The following is a 19,105-nucleotide window of genomic DNA, read 5'->3' as shown; positions in this document are numbered from 1 at the left end:
AGCTAAGCAACAGTTCTACGGGCAATGGGGGACCGAGTGCACCTTCGGAACCCCGTGACAGTACCCCCCCTTTTACGAGGGGCCACCGGACCCAAGACTTCAGGCGATGGCTTTTCAGGGTGTTCTAAATGAAATTTACGAACAAGTCTAGGAGCATGAACCTCCCTGGCAGGTACCCAAGATCTCTCTTCAGGTCCATACCCCTTCCAGTGAATCAGGTACTGCAAGGAATTACGCACCTTCCTGACATCCACTATTTTAGACACCACATACTCGACAGCATCATTAACAAGAACTGGCGGAGGCGAGGCTTTTGATAGTACTACCGGTTCAAAATATTTTTTAAGCAGAGATTTATGGAACACATTATGAATGTGGAATGACTCGGGTAGCTCCAACCTAAAAGATACCGGGTTAATCACTTCCGTGATCTTATATGGTCCAATAAAACGAGGAGCAAATTTTTTAGAAGTTACCTTGAGAGATAGATTCTTGGAGGAAAACCATACTTTATCCCCAACCTGAAAGTAAACCCCCCTTGAACGTCTCCTATCGGCCTTGAGTTTTTGAGAACATTGAGCCTTTTCTAGGTTCGATTGAACCCGGGCCCAAACTGTGCACAGTTCGGAGGAGAGTTTATCAGCTTCAGGGTTAGAGGAGGAGACGGACGACCCAGAATGAAAACGGGGATGAAAACCATGGTTACAAAAGAAAGGGGAGACCCCAGCAGAAGAATTGACACGGTTATTCAGAGCAAATTCAGCCAACGGAAGGAATTTGACCCAGCATCAGCAACATACAACCTCAGGAATTGTTCCACAGACTGATTAAGGCGTTCAGTCTGCCCATTACTCTCAGGATGGTAGGCGGAAGAAAAAGACAACGAAATTTTACATCTTTGACAGAAGGCCCTCCAGAATTTGGACACAAACTGCACACCCCTGTCCGAAACAATATTTTCCGGGATACCATGCAATCGAACAATTTCTTTCACAAAAATAGACGCCAGGGTTTTGGCATTCGGGAGTTTAGACAGGGGAATGAAATGGACCATCTTGCTAAACCTATCCACCACTACCCACACTACAGTCTTACCCTCCGCCAGCGGTAGGTCAGTTATAAAGTCCATCGAGATATGGGACCAGGGTCTACTGGGAATGGGTAGGGGTCGTAGGTTACCAGCAGGGCGAGTCCTAGGTGTCTTGGACCTGGCACAAACCTCACAGGCTGACACATAGGACTTGACATCCCTAGTTAGAGTGGGCCACCAATAAGATCTAGAAACCAGATCCTTAGTGCCCTCAACACCCGGATGTCCACAAAAGGCAGAATCGTGACACTCACCCAACAGCTGGAGACGAAATTGTACGGGAACAAACAACTTATCTGTTGGGGTGGATACCGGTGCCAGATGTTGTTCCGACCTAATGCGAGCCGAGATATCCTGGGTAAGAGCTGCTAAGAAGATTTTTGCTGGTAGGATGGATTCAGGTGGTACCTCAGTAGGTTGAAAAGCCTGGAAGCTCCGAGATAATGCGTCCGCCTTCACATTTTTACTTCCCGGCCTGAACGTGATGGAAAAATCAAAACGAGTAAAAAACAGAGCCCATCTGGCTTGACGGGGATTCAACCTCTTAGCAGACTCGAGAAACATAAGGTTTTTATGGTCAGTGACAACAGTTACACAATGCCTTGCCCCCTCCAGAAAATGCCTCCACTCCTCAAATGCCCATTTAATGGCCAGCAGCTCCCTATTCCCTATGTCGTAGTATCTCTCCGTGGGAGAGAATTTCCTGGAGAAGAAGGCACATGGTCTCAGATTAGTGGGGCTGGCAGGACCTTGTGAAAGGACTGCTCCTGCGCCGTCCTCGGACGCATCCACCTCCACAATAAAAGGTTTCTCCTGATCAGGCTGGATCAGAATGGGAGCGCTACTGAATGCCTTTTTTAATTTTTCAAATGAAGAAATGGCCTCAGTAGACCAATTCTCCAAATCCGCCCCTTTCTTAGTAAGGTCGGTCAACGGTTTAGCAATTACGGAAAAATTCATAATAAATTTACGATAGTAATTGGCGAAACCTAAGAACCGTTGTAAGGCCTTTAAGGATGAAGGTCTTACCCATTCCTTAATTGCTAGTACCTTACCAGGATCCATCTTGAAGGCGTGAGGAGTCAGAACATGCCCTAGAAACAGAATCTCCTGCACACCAAAGACACATTTCTCTTGTTTAGCGGATAGCTGATTCTCCCTCAACACCTCTAATACTTGTCTAACATGAGACACATGGGATTCGAAGTCAGGAGAGAATATCAAAATGTCGTCAAGATAGACAATAACAAATTTACCTAAGAATTCCCTAAGAATGTCATTCAGGAAGTTTTGGAACACAGCTGGGGCATTGCTGAGTCCAAAAGGCATCACCTGATATTCAAAGTGTCCTACCGGAGTATTGAATGCCGTCTTCCATTCGTCTCCCTCCTTGATTCGGATTAGATTGTATGCCCCTTTCAGGTCAATTTTGGAAAACCAGGTTGCCCCCAGGACCTGGTTAAATAAATCCGGAATCAATGGGAGAGAGTATCTATTCTGGACAGTGATTTTATTTAATCTCCGGTAATCGATACATGGCCTAAGACCACCATCTTTTTTCTTAACGAAGAAAAACCCCGCCCCCATAGGAGAGACAGAAGGTCTAATATGCCCTTTACCAAGGCTCTCCTTAATATAATCTTCCATGGCCTTGCGTTCGGGCATAGAAAGATTATAAATTCGTCCTTTAGGAAACTTGGCCCCCTCTACTAGCTCTATGGTACAATCATAAGGTCTATGGGGGGGGTAGAACCTCTGGGGTTGGTGATGAGAATACATCAGAATATTCTCTAACAACAGAGGGTAAAGTATCAGACTTTACTGAGACCCCAGCCTGTACCACGGACAGGCACGAGTCACACTTAGGCCCCCATCTCACCAACAACCCATTGGACCAATCTATAGTGGGGTTATGTAGTCGGAGCCAAGGCAACCCTAGTACCACCTCAGCAGGTAGGTTCTCCAGGACTAGAAGCGAACATCTCTCTGAGTGGCACACACCCACGGTTAGAGAAATCTCCGAGGTACATAAGCTCACCGTACCACCAAAAAGAGGAGCAGCATCAATAGCCATGACATGGATAGGAGTTGGTAAGGCAAACATAGGAATACCTAATCTAACAGCATACTCAGAGTCAATAAAGCTAGCTGCTGAGCCAGAATCAATAAAGGCCTTACCCGCCCATTTATCTACTCCCAGAGAAATCGTAATGGGTACCGAAAGCTTACATTTAGAAAATTCAGGGTGTACCTGGTCTTTAGGTTGCCTTGCCTTAGGAGACTTGACAGAGAGGACCTTCTTAGGACACTGGTTGATCCAATGGTCAGAATCTCCACAGTAAAAGCATTCTCCACGTCTGCGGCGAAGATTCCCTCGGGTCATGCCAACCTGCATGGGTTCCTCGGTGGAGACCTCAGCATTATCTCTGGGATAGGCCTCTGGCTGGACCACCATCTGGGAAGAGAACTGTTGTTCCTGTCGTCTCTCTCTAACCCGTCGGTCAAGTCGGACAACAAGGGTCATCATCTCCTCTAAGGTCTCTGGAAGTTGATAACTGACCAGAAGATCCTTTAATTTATCAGACAGACCTGACCTGAACTGACTCTTCAGGGCTGGTTCGTTCCATCCTGAGGGGACACACCACCTTCTGAATTGGGTGCAATAATCCTCCGCTGGTAAATAGCCCTGAACCAGTGCCTTTAGAGCCATCTCGGCTACTAGAGCCCTGTCTGGTTCATCATAGAGGATACCTAGGGCCTGAAATAACCCCTCCACAGAATATAAACAACTGGCGCCAGCAGGTAAAGAGAACGCCAAGTCCTGGGGATCACCCTGTAATCGGGAAATGATAATGCCCACGCGTTGACTCTCGGGGCCAGAGGACACGTGGCGCAAACGGAAGTAAAGTTTACAACTCTCCTTAAAAGAGAGAAACTTCTTCCGGTCTCCAGAAACGGTTTCTGGGAGCTTAATCTGGGGCTCAAAATGCGGACTGGAGGCCTGAGGAGTGGAAGAGCCTTGCCCTAACTCAAAAGAGCTGAGTTTTTCCCCTAACTCCTGCACCATCTGCGTCAGATTAGAGACATAGTCAGTCAGGGTCACCAGAGGATTCATAATACAGTGGTTATTGGGCCTGTTAATCTGTAACGGTCGCGTACACACACACACAGGGGGGAGGGAAGTGACCACTGCGCTCCACCCTTACCCCTGGCCCTGCCTACTTGCCTCGCGAGTCCTAATGACAGGGGACAACTGGACGGCAATCCCTAACTTGGAGTAAGTGCAGGGATGACAGACAGACAAACAACAGGACGTGAACGGACCGAGTCAATACCAGGAAAGCTGCAAAGTACAAATGGAGCAAGCAGAGAATTGTCAGGAGAAGCCGGGGTCATAAATACCAGGAGAGCAGAGAAGTACAAGAGGAGTCCTAAGAGAGTAGTCAGGTGGGAGCTGAGGTCACAATACCAGGACGGATGCGCAGTACAGGAGGATCAGGCAAAAGGATGGTCAAGGAACAGGATCAGGTAAGTATTCAGCAGTCCAACAAATACCAGGAACCTAGAAATTAACTGGCAACCTGTAGCCAGCAGGCTGCCTGTATTTATAGTGGGGAGTGAGGGTCATGTGACGTGGCCAGCGTCACATGACCGACAGACCAACCAGTCGAGCACCGAGTGATCAGCTCGGTGCTCAATGCAGACTTAGGAGCAAGGAGCCACCCAGCTAGTAAAGCCGCCCTGGGAATGAGGTCAAACACAGAACCTCATTCCAAAAGCTAAGCAACAGTTCTACGGGCAATGGGGGACCGAGTGCACCTTCGGAACCCCGTGACAGTACCCCCCCTTTTACGAAGGGCCACCGGACCCAAGACTTCAGGCGATGGCTTTTCAGGGTGTTCTAAATGAAATTTACGAACAAGTCTAGGAGCATGAACCTCCCTGGCAGGTACCCAAGATCTCTCTTCAGGTCCATACCCCTTCCAGTGAATCAGGTACTGCAAGGAATTACGCACCTTCCTGACATCCACTATTTTAGACACCACATACTCGACAGCATCATTAACAAGAACTGGCGGAGGCGAGGCTTTTGATAGTACTACCGGTTCAAAATATTTTTTAAGCAGAGATTTATGGAACACATTATGAATGTGGAATGACTCGGGTAGCTCCAACCTAAAAGATACCGGGTTAATCACTTCCGTGATCTTATATGGTCCAATAAAACGAGGAGCAAATTTTTTAGAAGTTACCTTGAGAGATAGATTCTTGGAGGAAAACCATACTTTATCCCCAACCTGAAAGTAAACCCCCCTTGAACGTCTCCTATCGGCCTTGAGTTTTTGAGAACATTGAGCCTTTTCTAGGTTCGATTGAACCCGGGCCCAAACTGTGCACAGTTCGGAGGAGAGTTTATCAGCTTCAGGGTTAGAGGAGGAGACGGACGACCCAGAATGAAAACGGGGATGAAAACCATGGTTACAAAAGAAAGGGGAGACCCCAGCAGAAGAATTGACACGGTTATTCAGAGCAAATTCAGCCAACGGAAGGAATTTGACCCAGCATCAGCAACATACAACCTCAGGAATTGTTCCACAGACTGATTAAGGCGTTCAGTCTGCCCATTACTCTCAGGATGGTAGGCGGAAGAAAAAGACAACGAAATTTTACATCTTTGACAGACGGCCCTCCAGAATTTGGACACAAACTGCACACCCCTGTCCGAAACAATATTTTCCGGGATACCATGCAATCGAACAATTTCTTTCACAAAAATAGACGCCAGGGTTTTGGCATTCGGGAGTTTAGACAGGGGAATGAAATGGACCATCTTGCTAAACCTATCCACCACTACCCACACTACAGTCTTACCCTCCGCCAGCGGTAGGTCAGTTATAAAGTCCATCGAGATATGGGACCAGGGTCTACTGGGAATGGGTAGGGGTCGTAGGTTACCAGCAGGGCGAGTCCTAGGTGTCTTGGACCTGGCACAAACCTCACAGGCTGACACATAGGACTTGACATCCCTAGTTAGAGTGGGCCACCAATAAGATCTAGAAACCAGATCCTTAGTGCCCTCAACACCCGGATGTCCACAAAAGGCAGAATCGTGACACTCACCCAACAGCTGGAGACGAAATTGTACGGGAACAAACAACTTATCTGTTGGGGTGGATACCGGTGCCAGATGTTGTTCCGACCTAATGCGAGCCGAGATATCCTGGGTAAGAGCTGCTAAGAAGATTTTTGCTGGTAGGATGGATTCAGGTGGTACCTCAGTAGGTTGAAAAGCCTGGAAGCTCCGAGATAATGCGTCCGCCTTCACATTTTTACTTCCCGGCCTGAACGTGATGGAAAAATCAAAACGAGTAAAAAACAGAGCCCATCTGGCTTGACGGGGATTCAACCTCTTAGCAGACTCGAGAAACATAAGGTTTTTATGGTCAGTGACAACAGTTACACAATGCCTTGCCCCCTCCAGAAAATGCCTCCACTCCTCAAATGCCCATTTAATGGCCAGCAGCTCCCTATTCCCTATGTCGTAGTATCTCTCCGTGGGAGAGAATTTCCTGGAGAAGAAGGCACATGGTCTCAGATTAGTGAGGCTGGCAGGACCTTGTGAAAGGACTGCTCCTGCGCCGTCCTCGGACGCATCCACCTCCACAATAAAAGGTTTCTCCTGATCAGGCTGGATCAGAATGGGAGCGCTACTGAATGCCTTTTTTAATTTTTCAAATGAAGAAATGGCCTCAGTAGACCAATTCTCCAAATCCGCCCCTTTCTTAGTAAGGTCGGTCAACGGTTTAGCAATTACGGAAAAATTCATAATAAATTTACGATAGTAATTGGCGAAACCTAAGAACCGTTGTAAGGCCTTTAAGGATGAAGGTCTTACCCATTCCTTAATTGCTAGTACCTTACCAGGATCCATCTTGAAGGCGTGAGGAGTCAGAACATGCCCTAGAAACAGAATCTCCTGCACACCAAAGACACATTTCTCTTGTTTAGCGGATAGCTGATTCTCCCTCAACACCTCTAATACTTGTCTAACATGAGACACATGGGATTCGAAGTCAGGAGAGAATATCAAAATGTCGTCAAGATAGACAATAACAAATTTACCTAAGAATTCCCTAAGAATGTCATTCAGGAAGTTTTGGAACACAGCTGGGGCATTGCTGAGTCCAAAAGGCATCACCTGATATTCAAAGTGTCCTACCGGAGTATTGAATGCCGTCTTCCATTCGTCTCCCTCCTTGATTCGGATTAGATTGTATGCCCCTTTCAGGTCAATTTTGGAAAACCAGGTTGCCCCCAGGACCTGGTTAAATAAATCCGGAATCAATGGGAGGGAGTATCTATTCTGGACAGTGATTTTATTTAATCTCCGGTAATCGATACATGGCCTAAGACCACCATCTTTTTTCTTAACGAAGAAAAACCCCGCCCCCATAGGAGAGACAGAAGGTCTAATATGCCCTTTACCAAGGCTCTCCTTAATATAATCTTCCATGGCCTTGCGTTCGGGCATAGAAAGATTATAAATTCGTCCTTTAGGAAACTTGGCCCCCTCTACTAGCTCTATGGTACAATCATAAGGTCTATGGGGGGGGTAGAACCTCTGGGGTTGGTGATGAGAATACATCAGAATATTCTCTAACAACAGAGGGTAAAGTATCAGACTTTACTGAGACCCCAGCCTGTACCACGGACAGGCACGAGTCACACTTAGGCCCCCATCTCACCAACTCCCCATTGGACCAATCTATAGTGGGGTTATGTAGTCGGAGCCAAGGCAACCCTAGTACCACCTCAGCAGGTAGGTTCTCCAGGACTAGAAGCGAACATCTCTCTGAGTGGCACACACCCATGGTTAGAGAAATCTCCGAGGTACATAAGCTCACCGTACCACCAAAAAGAGGAGCAGCATCAATAGCCATGACATGGATAGGAGTTGGTAAGGCAAACATAGGAATACCTAATCTAACAGCATACTCAGAGTCAATAAAGCTAGCTGCTGAGCCAGAATCAATAAAGGCCTTACCCGCCCATTTATCTACTCCCAGAGAAATCGTAATGGGTACCGAAAGCTTACATTTAGAAAATTCAGGGTGTACCTGGTCTTTAGGTTGCCTTGCCTTAGGAGACTTGACAGAGAGGACCTTCTTAGGACACTGGTTGATCCAATGGTCAGAATCTCCACAGTAAAAGCATTCTCCACGTCTGCGGCGAAGATTCCCTCGGGTCATGCCAACCTGCATGGGTTCCTCGGTGGAGACCTCAGCATTATCTCTGGGATAGGCCTCTGGCTGGACCACCATCTGGGAAGAGAACTGTTGTTCCTGTCGTCTCTCTCTAACCCGTCGGTCAAGTCGGACAACAAGGGTCATCATCTCCTCTAAGGTCTCTGGAAGTTGATAACTGACCAGAAGATCCTTTAATTTATCAGACAGACCTGACCTGAACTGACTCTTCAGGGCTGGTTCGTTCCATCCTGAGGGGACACACCACCTTCTGAATTGGGTGCAATAATCCTCCGCTGGTAAATTGCCCTGAACCAGTGCCTTTAGAGCCGTCTCGGCTACTAGAGCCCTGTCTGGTTCATCATAGAGGATACCTAGGGCCTGAAATAACCCCTCCACAGAATATAAACAACTGGCGCCAGCAGGTAAAGAGAACGCCAAGTCCTGGGGATCACCCTGTAATCGGGAAATGATAATGCCCACGCGTTGACTCTCGGGGCCAGAGGACACGTGGCGCAAACGGAAGTAAAGTTTACAACTCTCCTTAAAAGAGAGAAACTTCTTCCGGTCTCCAGAAACGGTTTCTGGGAGCTTAATCTGGGGCTCAAAATGCGGACTGGAGGCCTGAGGAGTGGAAGAGCCTTGCCCTAACTCAAAAGAGCTGAGTTTTTCCCCTAACTCCTGCACCATCTGCGTCAGATTAGAGACATAGTCAGTCAGGGTCACCAGAGGATTCATAATACAGTGGTTATTGGGCCTGTTAATCTGTAACGGTCGCGTACACACACACACAGGGGGGAGGGAAGTGACCACTGCGCTCCACCCTTACCCCTGGCCCTGCCTACTTGCCTCGCGAGTCCTAATGACAGGGGACAACTGGACGGCAATCCCTAACTTGGAGTAAGTGCAGGGATGACAGACAGACAAACAACAGGACGTGAACGGACCGAGTCAATACCAGGAAAGCTGCAAAGTACAAATGGAGCAAGCAGAGAATTGTCAGGAGAAGCCGGGGTCATAAATACCAGGAGAGCAGAGAAGTACAAGAGGAGTCCTAAGAGAGTAGTCAGGTGGGAGCCGAGGTCACAATACCAGGACGGATGCGCAGTACAGGAGGATCAGGCAAAAGGATGGTCAAGGAACAGGATCAGGTAAGTATTCAGCAGTCCAACAAATACCAGGAACCTAGAAATTAACTGGCAACCTGTAGCCAGCAGGCTGCCTGTATTTATAGTGGGGAGTGAGGGTCATGTGACGTGGCCAGCGTCACATGACCGACAGACCAACCAGTCGAGCACCGAGTGATCAGCTCGGCGCTCAAGGCAGACTTAGGAGCAAGGAGCCACCCAGCTAGTAAAGCCGCCCTGGGAATGAGGTCAAACACAGAACCTCATTCCAAAAGCTAAGCAACAGTTCTGCGGGCAATGGGGGACCGAGTGCACCTTCGGAACCCCGTGACACCCCCCATGGACTGGTAGGAACGGCGGAATTTTAATGAGCCCAAGTAATAATTAAACACTTAAACCTCCCCTATAAAGGAGGGAATCACCTCCAGCCCATTGTGTTATAGCAAGAAAAAAATAGTCTTACTAGGGTGGGAAATTTGTGTGCTGCTGTTAGGACTAAGGGAAAATAAATTATCGTTAGAAATTAACGATTCCCTTACGTCCTACCAGCAGCACAGATGGGAAGATAGCAAGAAGAACCCCTAGGGAGGGCCATCATGCCTGGCAGAACTAAGAATAGTCTGCCCAAAGGCCGAGTACTCAGCTAATCTGGCATCTAGTCTATAATGGGAGATGAATGTTGATTCAGATCTCCAGGAGGCAGATTTACAAATCATGTCGAGCGGAAGAAGACTCCTCTCGGCAAAAGAAGTAGCTACAGCCCTCGTAGAATGTGCTTTTACAAACCACAGAGGGTCTAGAGTTTGGGAAACAAAGGATTCCCCATTAGCCTCCTTAATCCATTGACTGATGGATGGTTTAGACGCCTTACGGCCTTTAAACTTACCGGCAAACAGGATTAGAAGATTTTCATCTTTCCTGAACTCCTTGATCTATCCACATAGATCCGAAGGCATCTCGAGACATCCAAAGGATGTATAGCAGGTTCCTCGGAGGAAGTAGATGGTCTAGAAAGAACCGGGAGGGATATCACCTGGTTGATATTCTGGAAAGAATGAACCTTAGGCCTAAAGTACGGGAGAAATCTTAAAAGGACCCGGTCTTGCAAAAAAATGGTATAGGGCTCGTGCGCTGATAGAGCTTGAAGCTCAGAGACCCTCTTGGCCGAAGTCACAGCAAGAAGAAAAAACAAGTTTTCATGTGACAAACTTGAAATCTACCTCCTCCAAAGGCTCAAAGGGGGAGATGCTAACCCCCTGAGAACTACTGATAAATCCCATTGAGGGATGGGTTTCAGTACTGTAGGCTTTAATCTTTCAGCTCCTTTAAGGAACCGTTTAATGAGCGGGTCCTGCAAAAAAGACTTGTTGAAACAAGCTGAAATGGCTGAAACTTGAACCCTCAAGATGGCCTTTGTCACGGCCATCTTGCAGAAACTGAAGGATGATGGGGAGGGGCGCCACCTTCTTTGAGGAACACCAAGAAGAGAATATCCTCATAATCTGTGAGTAAACTCTCTTAGTAGAGTCTGCTCTTGAATGAGACTGCATTCTCAGGACCGACTCTGAAAGCCCTTCTATTCTGGGAAGGGACTGATCAACCTCCAGGCTGTCAGGTTGAACCTGTGCAGATCTGGGCATAGGTGAGTGTCCCATGACACCAGGGTCTGCTGTGGGGGGAGCCTCCAATAATGTCCCCGACTCATCTGAATGAGCTGGGTAAACCAGGATCTCTTGGGCCAAAACGGTATGATGGCTATTACCGAGGCCTGATCCTGACGAATTTTCATCAATACCCTCGGTATCATGGAAAAGGAAGGGAAGATGTAAACCAGCCTGAACCTCCAGGATATTGACAGAACATCTATCGCCAGGGGGTTGTCCTCCCTGTAAAGGGAGCAAAACCTCTCCACCTTGGCGTTGAACCTTGTTGTCATAAGATCCACCTCTGGCATTCCACACTTGAGGACTATCTGCTTGAATATCTCCGGATGTAAAGACCACTCCACTGTTGGAAGACCGTGGCTCAACCGATCCGCTATCATATTGAGGGAGCCTCGAATGTGGATCGCAGATAAGTGTGAAAGGTTCAATTCTGCCCAATCCAGAATCACCCCGATCTCTGATAAGAGGGTAAGTGATCTTGTGCCTCCCTGCTTGTTGATATAAAGTACCGCAGTCATATTGTCTGACTGGACTTTCACCGCTTTGCCCCGGATCTGAGGGGCTAAGTGAAGGAGGGCTAGCCGGATAGCTTGAATCTTGCGGAGATTGGATGAGAGGAGCCGCTCCTGAGGAGACCAGGATCTGTGCACTGGAGAATCGTCTAGATGAGCACCCCAGCCTACTTGGGATGCATCTGTTGTCAATATGACCCAGGTTGGCTGGGTCATAGACTTCCCGTCTAAAAGATGGCTCCACCATCTGAGGGAATGCCGAGTTTGCCAAGACAGGGAGCACAGGGAGTTCAGCCCGGCGGGGCTGCCATTCCATTTGGAGAGAACCTCCGACTGCAGCGGCCGGAGGTGCCATAAAGCCCAAGGGACTGCTTACGCAGACGCTGCCATGAGCCCCAACATCTTCATGAGAGTCCAAATTGGAACTCGCCAAGGCACGGATAGGAATTCTGCCATGTTCTGTATTCGGGATCTTCTTTCTGGAGTCAACCGGAGAGATCTCCCAACGGAGTCGATTATGAAGCCTAAATATCTTACTGAAGTCGACGGGCTCACGTTCGACTTCTGCCAGTTGATGATCCACCTTAGGCGGAACAGAAAGGAAATCGCTACATGAAGATGGTGGGTCAGGACCACAAAGGAAGAGGCTTTTAAAAGCCAATTGTCCAGATAAGGAATGATGGTCAGTCCTTGGAGTGCTAGCCGCCACCACAGAAACTACCACCTTGGCGAAAGTGTGAGGGGCAGAAGAAATGCCGAAGGGAAGGGCAACGAACTGAAGGTGTCTGGTGACACCTGACACCTGGACCGCGATCCTGAGATATTTCCTGGGATGTGCAAATATGCATCCTTGAGGTCCAGGGTTGCCGTCACATCTCCAGGATTGAGAACGTGAACCACTGACCTGATGGTTTCCATACGGAACCTTTCTTTCCTTACGTATCGATTGAAGAATCTCAAATCGATAATCATCCGGAGATCCCCTGACGCCTTGGGAACCAGAAACACTGGTGAGTAAATCCCTAAGCCCCGCTCCCCTGCCGGAACCTCCTCCAGAGCCCCCTTGTGGATGTAATCCTGAATCTAAGCCTCCAGAACCGACTGCCTTGCGGCCTGTGGAAGTTTGGTTCTGATGAACCTGTCCGGAGACAGAGAAAGAAGATTGATTGAGTACCCCTCTGATATGACAATTCAGGACCCAGGGATCCGAAATCTCTCGGATCCAGATGTCCTTGAAGTGGGAGAGTTGACCTCCGATGGGAAGATGAGGCAGGGGAGTGGGGAAGTCTTCTGGCAGGATGGCAGGAGTCACGGGAGTCATCCAAGAGCCTTGAGGAGGCCCGTAGTCAGGAGGTGGATTTTTTATCCTTGGCTCCTTCACGAGAGCGCCTCGAACCTCTTCGCTGCGCTCCCCAGTCCCTCCGGGCTCTTGACTGCTGGTCAGACCTACCACCACGGTTTTGTCTGCCCTGCCCCCGAAAGGACTGTTGGGGAAGACTCTTCCCCTTTTAATCTGACAGGTTTTCCATAATCTTATCCAACTCTGAGTTGAACAAACGGTTGGGCTCAAAGGGAAGGCTACATGGAATTGTCAGCGACCCAAGGCTTAAGCCACAAAGGCCTGCGGGCCGCTGACACCAGGGTTATGGTTTTGGCCGCCAACTTCAGCTGTTGTTGCGCTGTATCAGACAGTAAATTCATCTCCAGGTTGACAGTCTTGAAATCCACCAGAATGTCGTCCCGAGACACCTTCTGATCCACATCCATCTGGATCTGGTTTAATCGAGACCGGAGGAAGGTAGAAACTTCTGTAGCAGCGATGGCCGTAGACGCCGAAGCTGCAGCTGCCGTATAACCTCTCCTGAGCGTGCACTCTGCTCTCCTGTCAAGGGGATCCTGCAGACTCGACCCATCGTCCGCAGGAACCAGAGTGCGCTTGGACAGTTTGGCAATCGCCATGTCCACCTTGGGAATGGAACCCCACGATTCCACCAAGGGTTTAGCCATCGGAAACATGGTTCTGAATCTTTAGTTAGAATCGGACCCCTTTCGGGTTTCTTCCACTCTGTGCGTATGACAGAGAGGAGGGTCTCATCTGCTTTAAAGACACGAAGTGCCCGACTAGCTGGATCAGAGGGCTCCCCCAGGTCAACATCATGGTCCCCCGACCTGATGGACTTAAGTAACTTTTGCGTCTTATCAGGAGGAAAGAAGCAAGAAGTAAGCTCCTCCTCATTCGAGGAGGAGGAACTCAAGGAGACTACAGACGGTCTCTCTACTGGAGCCGAAGACTCCAAGGAGTCTGAGTAGGAAGCCTCTCATCCAGCAGGCTTATAACCCCTTTGATGGATCCGTCAACATAGGTCTTTACCCACTGATACATATCCTGCATCGTAGGTTCGGTGGAAGGTTGGACCCTCGGACGGCAGCCGTCACACCTGGAGTAGGGACAGCTATCCTCCAAAAGCGCGCTACAATCATATCACGAAAAAATTTTCCGCTTGGAAACCGCCTTTCTGCCATTCGAATCCTGTGGAGGCTTTTTTTTGTTTTGTTTTGTTTTCTTAAAGTCAACGGAACAAGGAGTTCCCAACCAGTCTCCCAAGCTGGTTCCTACCAAGCCCCAAGCTGCTTATCTTCTGCGATCTGATGAGTGCAGGTAAATTCAGCTTAGAATAACCGTTGACCGACCTCACTGTGGGAAAAAAGAAAAAAAGGATAAGTAAAACATTTATAAACAACCAATAAATGTTTCAGGAGAAAGGTAAAAGAAAAGGCAGACCGGCGGATAGCTTAAATGAGGACCAGAAATAGGGCACCAATAAGTGAAGGAACACCAGCTTATGGGACTCTGGGAGCTAGCTTAAAAAGCATGTGCAGCCAGAGAACAACCTGGTTCACAATGTTTTCTTAAATAGGAGTGGGCTCAGAGTCGAGTCCCCGCCCCCAGAGGAGAAAACATATAACAGTAAAATAAAAAGGTTTCCCCCCAGGAAGGAATACAATAAAACCTCCAACCGGAGGGAAAATCGCGAATTCTATTTAAAAAAATCGCAATAATGACGCGAAATCGCGTCGCATAGGAATAAATTACGAAAGTGACGTCAGATTCGGAAGATGTCGACGCCCAGCGGCCGCAAGGAAAAGGACCGAGGATGCCGAAAAACGCACCGCTGCGCAGCGCCGGCAGCAGGTAAGCTGCCGGACAAGCCATAGTAGTAAAAGCGGAGGCAAAGCCCGCAGATAACATGAAAAAAAGATTCCCCCCTAAGAGAGGGGGAACCACCGCCTAGTCCACCTGTCCAAAGGACAGAAAAAAATACAATGGGCTGGAGATGATTCCCTCCTTTATAGGGGAGGTTTAAGTGTTTAATTATTACTTGGGCTCATTAAAATTCCGCCGGTCCTACAAGTCCATGGGGGGTGGTTAACCCCCCATCTGTGCTGCTGGTAGGACGTAAGGGAACCCAGTTTTGAATACCTTGAGGGGTGTACTTTCTTAGATGGAGTCACTTTTTTTAAATTTCTATTCTAGGGGTGCAACGGGGGGCTTCAAATGGGATATGGTATAAACAAAACCAGTCCTGCAAAATCTGCCTTGCAAAACCCATATGGTGTTCCCCTCCTTCTATGTCCTCCCGTTTGGCCAAACAGTAGTTTATGATCACATATGGGGTGTTTCTGAAAACTACAGAATCAGGGCAACCCATATTGAGTTTTGTTTGGCAGTTAACCCTTGTTTTTTTCCTGGAAAAAATTGATTATATTGGAAAATTTTCCAAAAAATCAAAATTCTTACATTTTATGTCCATTTGCCATGAAGTCTTGTGGAAGACCTAAAGGGTTAACAAAGTTTGTAAAAACAGTTTTGAATACCTTGAGGGGTGTAGTTTCTAGAATCTGAATTTTTGGATGGTATCTATTATGTAAGCCTCAAACCTGAACTGGACTTCAAACCTGAACTGGTCCATGAAAAGTGGGATTTGGAAAATTATTGAAAAATTTCAAAATTAGGGTATTACTATGTATTACAGAAGTAGAGAAACTGAAACTTTGAAATTTGCTAATTTCTCCAAATCTTTGGTAAATATGGTATTTTATTATGCAAAAAAATTAACTTTTTTGACCCAATTTTAGCAGTGACATGAAGTACAATATGTGACGAAAAAACAATCTCAGAACGGCCTGGGTAAGTCAAAGCGTTTTAAAGTTATCAGCGCTTAAAGTGACACTGGTCAGATTTGCAAAAAATGGCCAAGTCCTTAAGGTGAAATAGGGCTGAGTCCTTAAGGGGTTAAAAAAATTAAAATAAATTTAAAACCAAAGAGCAGTGTAGGCTACCTCCTCCTCCTCCACCGCAGCTTCCACCTACACCGCTACATCCACTGCGTCATCAACCTCCTACTCCATATGGACCTCATCCTCCTAGATCAAGATTATTATTTTTTATTTTTACATATTTTATGTTATTTAAAGTCATTTCCCTATCAATCTATTTGTTTGCAGAGCACTTGCCATGCTCTTAACCACATTTTGCTGGCAGTTGCAGCCCTCTAGCCCTTTCCATGACATTTTTAGATACATTTTAGAGCTCAAAAGTTCGGGTCCCCATTGACTTCAATGGAGTTCAGGTTCGGGGTCAAGTTCGGGTCCCGAACTTGAGCTTTTTTGTAAAGTTCGGCCGAACCCGTCAAACCCGAACATCCAGGTGTCTGCTAAACTCTAGTATATAGCAATAGCACCCCCTCAATCAGTATTTTGTGGAAGAAGGTATATGGCACTCCACAATCAGTATTTGGCGAAAACAGGTATATGGCACCCCTCAATCAGTATATTGTGGAAGCAGGTGTAATGCAGCCTTCAATCAGTATTTGGTGAAAGAAGGTATATAGCAATAGCACCCCTCAATCAGTATTTAGTGGAAGAAGGTATATGGCACCCCTCAATCAGTATTTGGCGGAAACAGGTATATGGCACCCCTCAATCAGTATTTGGCGGAAACAGGTACATAGCACCCCTCAATCAGTATTTTGCGGAAACAGGTATATGGCACCCCTCAATCAGTATTTTGTGGAAGCAGGTGTATCGCAGCCCTCAATCAGTATTTGGTGGAAGAATGTATATAGTAATAGCACCTCTCAATCAGTATTTTGTGGAAGAGGGTATTTGGCACCTCTTAATCAGTATTTGGCGGAAACAGGTATATAGCACACCTCAATCAGTATTTGGCGGAAACAGGTATATGGCACCCCTCAATCAGTATTTTGTGTAAGCAGGTGTATCGCAGCCTTCAATAAGTATTTGGTGGAAGAAGGTATATATCAATAGCACCTCTCAATCAGCATTTAGTGGAGCAAGGTATATGGCACCCCTCAATCAGTATTTGGCGGAAAATGTTATATAGCACCCTCAATCAGTTATTCGTGGAAACAGGTATATGGCACTCCTCAATCAGTATTTTGTGGAAGTAGGTGTATCGCAGCGCTTAATCAGTATTTGGTGGAAGAAGGTATATAGCATTAGCACCCCTCAATCAGTATTTAGTGGAAGAAGGTATATGGCACCCCTCAATCAGTATTTGGCGGAAACAGGTATATAGCACCCCTCAATCAGTATTTGGTGAAAACAGGTATATGGCACCCCTCAATCAGTATTTTTTAGAAGCAGGTGTATCGCAGCACTCAATCAGTATTTTGTGGTAGAAGGTATATAGCAACAGCACCCCTCAATCAGTATTTTGTGGAAGAAGGTATATAGCAATAGCACCTTTCAATCAGTATTTGGTGAAAACAGGTATATAGCACCCCTCAATCAGTATTTGGCGGAAACAGGTATATAGCACCCCTCAATCAGTATTTGGCAGAAACAGGTATATGGCACCCCTCAATCAGTATTTTGTAGAGGCAGGTGTATCGGAGCCCTCAATCAGTATTTGGTGGAAGAAGGATTATAGCAATAGCACCTTTCAATCAGTATTTGGCGGAAACAGGTATATAGCACCCCTCAATCAGTATTTGGCAGAAACAGGTATATGGCACCCCTCAATCAGTATTTTGTAGAGGCAGGTGTATCGCAGCCCTCAATCAGTATTTGGTGGAAGAAGGTATATAGCAATGGCACCTCTCAATCAGTATTTTGTGGAAGAAGGTATATAGCACCCCTCAATCAGTATTTGGTGGAAACAGGTATATAGCACCCCTCAATCAGTATTTGGCAGAAACAGGTATATGGCACCCCTCAATCAGTATTTTGTGGAAGCAAGTGTATCGCAACCCTTAATCAGTATTTGGTGGAAGAAGGTATATAGTAATAGCACCCCTCAATCAGTATTTTGTGTAAGAGGGTAAATGGCACCCTTCAATCAGTATTTGGCGGAAAAAGGTATATAGCACGCCTCATTCAGTATTTGGTTGAAACAGGTTTATAGCACCCTTCAATCAGTATTTGGCGGAAACTGGTATATAGCACCCCTCAATCAGTATTTGGCGAAAACAGGTTTATAGCACCCCTCAATCAGGATTTTGTGGAAGAAGGTATATCGCAGCCCTCAAGCAGTGTTATTTTGGGGCAACAGGTATATCACACCCGTTGCAATTAGTTACTCCAATACACTACAATATAATTTTTATGTTAGAAAGTATATTATAAGTATATCACACCACTCTATCACACACCTATCAATAGCACACCTATACCAGTCCTATTAGATAGAGTTTAGTGTCCCTAACTGTCCTTGCTCCAAAATGCAACCTCTCCCTACACTGGCAAAACACATAATGTAAAATAGCTGCCAGATCGGGTTCTGTTATAGGGTTTGGGGTGTGTCCATGTGCTGAAACGTCTTAATTGGCTGTCCTGTCCCACCTGATGGAAGTCTCATGGGTCAAAGTTAGGTTCTATGCAAAAAAATATGGCGCATTCGAATATTGCCATATGTTCGCATGTTCGGCGAATCGCGAACAAGCAAAGTTCGCCGCGAAACAACCACCAGGCAAACCGCAAGGCCATCTCTAATTATTACACTTTCCAGTTGTGGTAGTTAAGAGTGTAATATGGTATGGTAAGTGACAATAATTGCATGCAGACATGCACATAGTATTCTGTGAGTTGCAAAATTGTCATTATTGCCACTCACACACAATTTCCCAATGGGAAAGAAAGTTGCAGGAAATTATCACCATTTTACCCTTAGGAAATAGTTGCACATTAGTCATAATATGCTTTTACTGTAACCTACTGGCAACTCCAACCTAAATTATAGGGAAATAAAATTCTTTGTCTTTGGAAAGCATGTGTCAGACAATTCAAAATAAGTGAAATATTAAATACTTGCTAAGGCTTATGTCTTCAGAATAACCATTACTCCTATCATAAGATGTTTTCACGTGAAGTAACCCACCATTTCTGTTCAACCTTATCTATTTTTTGCTCCACTTTAATTTTCTTAGGCCATAAAGACAGCAATCAA

General features: G+C 46.6%; 1 pseudogene; it reads right to left on the bottom strand.

Moving 5' to 3' along the window:
- Positions 1-14,205: 14,205 nt before the first annotated feature.
- On the bottom strand, positions 14,206-14,324 carry LOC121006420 (annotated as a pseudogene).
- Positions 14,325-19,105: the final 4,781 nt, after the last annotated feature.

Source organism: Bufo bufo, chromosome 6 (genome assembly GCF_905171765.1).
Source record: "Bufo bufo chromosome 6, aBufBuf1.1, whole genome shotgun sequence".
NCBI classification, from domain to species: Eukaryota; Metazoa; Chordata; class Amphibia; order Anura; family Bufonidae; genus Bufo; species Bufo bufo.
The sequence above is the reverse complement of the archived record's forward strand: the minus strand, read 5'-3'. Positions and strand labels throughout refer to the sequence as shown.